General features: G+C 42.6%; 1 pseudogene; it reads right to left on the reverse strand.

Moving 5' to 3' along the window:
* Positions 1-363: 363 nt before the first annotated feature.
* LOC129677377 (poly(U)-binding-splicing factor PUF60-like) lies at positions 364-2,610 on the reverse strand (annotated as a pseudogene).
* Between the last annotated feature and the right edge of the window lie 3,392 nt (positions 2,611-6,002).

A 6,002-nucleotide genomic window follows, 5' to 3' on the forward strand; every position in this document is an offset into this window, starting at 1 on the left:
AAATTATTTTGTAAATAATTCTAAACACTAATTGTAAAACTATTAAACTATTTCAGTGTATATTCATAAAATATGTTGACACTTAAAAAAATGAAGGTAACATTATCAGAGGGTGCTCAAAGTGATTATATTTATTATTATAGATACTTAAATTGTCTCATCTTAGGCTTCACCTTATACATTTTGTAAGCCTTCTATCCATGGATTTTCTTTTCAGGGGTAGTATCTGTACCTGTATGTACACTACAGGATGGGCTGGGAAGAGATTGCCTGGTCCCAGGGACACCACTATCAACACTCTCAACACTCTACAAAACCCGGGTAAATAAGAGGCAACTACAAGTCCAGAAAATAAGGACAAAGTCACGTAGAGAGATCACTGTTATTAAAGTGCTCCTGATCATACGCTTCGGCCACCACCTTGTGACCAGCAAACCAGCACACACTGAGGGCTTGGGTAGACCTGTGAGTTTCTGAGGCCATTGAAAATTCCACAGAAATGTTGATGATGATGATTTCTGGACCCTCATCCTCGACCTGCTTTTCTTGGTAGATAATGACCCAGTTCACAGCACCAGATTTGCCACACTCCTCTGTCACCTCTCCCTCCACGTCATCGTCGATGTCCTTGGGGTCTACCATGTTGCTTACAACCATCACTGCGGACTCCTGTTTTCAGAGTAGCTTCTGCATGACCATGAGGCAAGCACTGCTGCCAGAAACGCTCATGTGCTCCTGCTCAGTCAACATCTCTGGCAGCTCTGACTCAGGAAACACCTCCTTATACTTCTTGGGCTCCAACAGACCTAGCATTGGTGGGCTGGCTAGGATGGGATTCACCACTCCCACAGAGGGGATGGTGACTGGGGTCACACCTGTGATGGCTCCAGGGGCCTGGGCAGCCATGACAGCCTGGGGTAGAGCCCCTAAAGGCTGGGCCAATGTCAGTGCGGAGGACACTAGTCCTGGTGGCTAAAGTACCCAGAACAACTGCTCCAGCCATGCTTCCTGAGCTGTAATCTTGGCTGTGGCTGAAGCTGTGACCACAGTAGCAGCAGGCAGGAGAATTCCAGGCGTGGCAGGTGTTAGCAGGGGCATGGGGGGCAGGGTGTGACGGCCTTACCCACCCTCAAGTACTGGTCACCCAGATCAAAGAGGTTCATGGAGGGCACAGCATCCTGAGACAACTAGGCCTTCTCATATTCAATAAAACCATACACCCCTTGCCAGTTGTGGGGACCCCAGCCAGTGTACAAGACTTGACTGTGCTAAAGACTTCAAACCAACTCTTAATGTCATCAGACAGGTCCTGAGATACAGAGGCTACTGCATGGAAAATGAGACACTGCACCACTATCTGCAAATCCTGTATCCATCCATGAACTCTTGACCTCAGCAAGTCAAACACATTCACCCTTGAAATCCCTCCCTCTGCCCAAGGTTTATAATTCCCTGGTTTCAAGTAAACATGCTGGCTGGTTGCCTGCTACATGATATCCTCAGCCTTCTCCCCATAGAGCCACATCTCACAGGACCTGCCCTCCCTCCAGCCTGCTGGGCCTGCGTCTCGCCAGTCCTGTGTCTTGACTGCAAGCCCACCAGGCACACTTTTTCCATGCTTAGCACAGCAGCTTAACCAAAAACACTTTAGTATTGCCATAGGCTTTGGAACATCCGAGTTTCCATTGCTACTGTTAATCCCGGAAAAGAGCTAAATTGTAACACTCTGGGGAAAGCTTTCCACACCCTGACCTCACCCTGAAGAGCTCCAGCTGTTCCTGAGATCTGGGACCTTTGATTCCATTCTCTTTCCAGAAGCTGAAATCCAGGCCCTAGCTGAACAGAGAACAACAGACAAGTAGTTCATATATTTAACACAATAATTTGGAAAACAATGTGAAAGAATTAGAGAAGTGTAGACACAAACGGGAGGGAAACCTTGAAATTCAAATTCCTGGCAAAGAGCTAGTCCTGAGAATAGAAAAACAGATATCAAAGCTAATAAGTAGGACAAAAAAAAAAAAAAAAAGAAACCCTTCTATAGAATTTAAGCGAATGACAAACAGACACATAAAATGTTTAGTGTAGGGCTTGAAAATGGCTCACAGTTAAGGAAACTTGTTGCCCTTGCAGAAAAGCCAGATTCTGTTCCCAGTACTCATTTGCCAGCTTACAGCTGTCCATACCTCTAGTTTTAGCAGATCCAGTACCTTCTCCCGGCCTCTGTAGGCATCACATACACATAATACACATAATACATACAGGCAGCACACACATAAACATCAAATGAAAATTAATCTTAAAAAATAGGTTGTTCAACATCACTAGTTGAGGTTGCTGTAAGGTTACTGTAAATTAAAGTTATTGTAAATTAAAATGTATTAGGATGAGGGGAATGGCTCCTAGACAGTATGGAGAGTTGGTACACAAGTTGAATATCTAGATCTCCACACAGATGCAGAAAGGAACACAATAGAAAAGTTTCCTATGTATTTGCCAATTTAACCATCTGCTACTATACAGCCCTAAAATCCCTGTCAGAGATACATTTACCTTATTGTCAAATTCGTAAAAATTCACAGTAGTATAGCTGAGCTTGGTGGCACACATCCGTAATCCTGGTACTGTAAAGTGGGAGGCAAGGATGAGGAGAGTTTGAGGCCAGCCTCGGTTACATAGACCCTTTCCCCCCAAAATTCACAAGACTATGCAAATGTCCAGTTTTTATTGTAAATATTATATTTAGACTTTTAAACTAAAATATATGGAGATTCCAGGTAGTGAGTGCAATAATTTAACTGTATGTATAAAAATATCTGTATGTGTCCTCCAAAATACTATCTATACAGATCAACACCAAGAGGTTATAAAACAAAACAACCAATGTTCCCAGTGTAACTTTCAACAGAAAATGCACACTACTATCAACTTCTGATTGCTGTTTTTCAAACTTCTGCTATGAGGTGGGAAAGTAAGGTGAAATAATGCTAATAAAGCATGAGGAAAAGCCCAAACTGTAAATATAAAAGTACTTTAAAAAGGGCTACCTTGTTTCCCTTTCTTCCTTTGGGATATCCAGGCTCATTGCTCACCTAGCTGGGCTGGAGGGAGGGAAGCTTAGTTAGAGGGGGTGGGTGTGATGCAGAAAACATCTGATCGAAACCTATGCAGAGACTCACAGAGAAACATTAGGCGAAGCTCAGGGAGTCTTGGCGAAAAGTTAGGGGAGGGTAGAGGGACTGGAGGGTAAAAGAACTCCACAAGGAGACCAACAGAGTCAACTAACCGAGGACTGTGGGGGCTCACAGAGACTGAACCACCAACAAAAGAACATGCATGGGCTGGGCCTATGCCCCCTACATAGATGTAACTGATGGGCATCTTGTTCTTCATGAGGGTTCCATAGGAATTAGAGCAGGGGCTGTCTTGGACATGCTCTGTGGCTGCCTGCATTTGGATTACTTTCCTCTGGCTAGACTGCCTTGTCTGCCCTCAGTGGAAGTGGATGCACTCAATGTTGCTATGACTTGATGTGTTGGGGGATATTGGAAGGGGGGCTCCCCTTTTCTGAGGAGAAGGGAATGGAGAACAGGAGGAAGAGCGTGGGAGGGTGGGACCAGGAGAAGAGGGGGGGGGGCTTTGATTGGGATGAAAAGTGAATAAATAAAGTAATTTTAAAATGTCTTGCTTGTCAGTGAGTGCTCAACAAACATCCTTCTTCAGTAAAACAGCTAGTTTAATTGGGGGAGAGGGGGTGTTTATGCCCCTGGGAAGGTGGTCAGGCTCTCTGGGGCAAGGTTTTTATGGCTGTGTACAGTTGGCCAGGGCAAGGCTGTTAGAAGATGCTTCATCTGTATAACCAGGGGCTGTAGGGTGGTGCTGGGGGGACCTTATAAGGTCAAACAAGGAGTGAAAACTGGTAACTGTCAAGGTAATGAATTCTTACTGGGGTTGATGGTCGGATGGCTGACTTCATGGCACCAGGTTGGGAGAGGGTAGGGAGCCAACTCCTGCTGTCCTCATCTGAGTTATCCAGTGTTGAAGCTCTCCTGAACCTCTTCCCCTTCCCCCCCCCCCACTGTAACCCTGGGCCATTAGGGTTCTACAAAAATTACTAGGTATATCTGACTAGCAACTATAGAAAACACCTGGTAACCAAAGTGTTGACCACAAAAAGCACTGTTTCTGGTGAAGAAAGGGGTACAAAAGAACAATGAAGTATTATTTGAAGATTTGGTGGTGGCAGGAAGAAAGCAGAAGGGGAAATATAGGTTCTTGTAAGAAAAAGCAGCAAAACTAAAAGCAAATAACCTAAAACTTTACACAAGCTTGCAATCATAGGGAATGAGGCAAGAGAATCATGAGTGTAAGGTCAGCCTGGATTATATAGTAAGACCTTGTCTTTGTTTAAAAAAAAAGAAAGAAAAGAAAACTCAGACCTTCTCTACAGTGCCCAAAAGGGAAAGGAGGCAGTGAAGAGGTTGTACTCCCATCTCACTGTCAAAATCTAGTGCACTTGAACCAGGACTTGTGCAGGCCACACAAATCTCTAATCCTGGCTTCAGAACCAACAGAAGAAAACAAGTCTACATCTATCTAAAACGTCTTTAAAAACAATGGAAAATGAGGAAACATTTCATGCCAAAGCACAGACAGGTAAGGAAGGAGGGGAAGACCTTAGATGGTGGCAGAACCGTGTTCGATGACATGCACGTGGAAATATGCCTACCATTATCTGTTCTCCTTTTGGTGACTTGGTAAACCCCATTAAGCAATGCAGTAACTTACCTGAAAGTACACTGATGCACAAAGAAAGATTCTATCAAGTGGTGCTTTTTTTCTACTATGATCTCCAATTTTCCCTTCTCATCCTGCCTCAAATTCAAACTTTCAAAAATTCAAAATGTAAGTTATAGTATTTTTTTCAGTCATTCATGAATGATTTCATTATAGTGGAATGTAATGAAAGTGTTGAGAAAAGTGACTGATCAGTGGCTTGTCTCTTAAAAGATAAGGTGGGTAAATATGGCTAGTTATTTATAAAAAGAAATAAAAATAAATGTGTGTGCTTCATATAGCATTTGTATTTGGAGGGTTGGAAAAAAAATAAGGCTTCTGTGTTTGTAAGTTCCTTCTGTCATCTTCTGTCAGTTTGAGACTTAAATATTAATAGTTAATCCTATTGGATCTTTCTATATGCGTTTGGAGAATGTAATTTGTTTTTCAAACAAGGCTTAGGAGACTACAAAAGAGAAATTAGTATTCCACCCTCGCCTCTCACATATCTATTGAAAGTGTCTGCAGTTTGGGAGCTAATGAATAAGATTATAGTATTTTTCACCTTTTGCAAGACAAAATAATGCTTCTTTTTATATTTTTTAAATGTTTATGTTCACTAGTGTTGTGCCTGAATGTATGTCTGTGTGTGGGTGTCAGAAGCCCTAGACCTGGAGTTACAGACAGTTGTGAGCTGCACTGTGAGTGCTGGGAATTTAACTCGGGTCCTTTGGAAGAGCAGCTAGTGTTTTTAACTGTCCAACCATCTCTCTAGCCCCAAGATTATAGCTTTTAAAAATGTTGATGCTCTTTCTTGATTATCTTCTTTAGGTGTGTAGATTTCATTATGTTTATCATGTCTTGTAGGTCTATATAAGCGAGTATATACCAAGTTTGTCTTTCTCCTTCTGGGATACTTCACTCAGAATGATCTTTTCTAGATCCCACCACTTGCCTGCAAATTTCATGATTTCCTCCTTTTTGATTGCTGAGTAGTATTCCATTGTGTAAAAATACCACAATTTCTGTATCCATTCCTCCGTTGATGGACATCTGGGTTGTTTCCAAGTTCTGGCTATTACAAATAAAGCTGCTACGAACATGGTTGAACAAATGTCCTTGTTGTGTGCTTGAGCAAATTTTGGGTATATACCTAGGAGTGGTATAGCTGGGTCTTGAGGTAGCACTACTCCTAGTTGTCTGAGAAAGCGCCAGATTGACTTCCA

Source organism: Psammomys obesus, unplaced genomic scaffold (genome assembly GCF_907164565.1).
Source record: "Psammomys obesus unplaced genomic scaffold, mPsaObe1.curated_primary_1811, whole genome shotgun sequence".
NCBI lineage: Eukaryota > Metazoa > Chordata > Mammalia > Rodentia > Muridae > Psammomys > Psammomys obesus.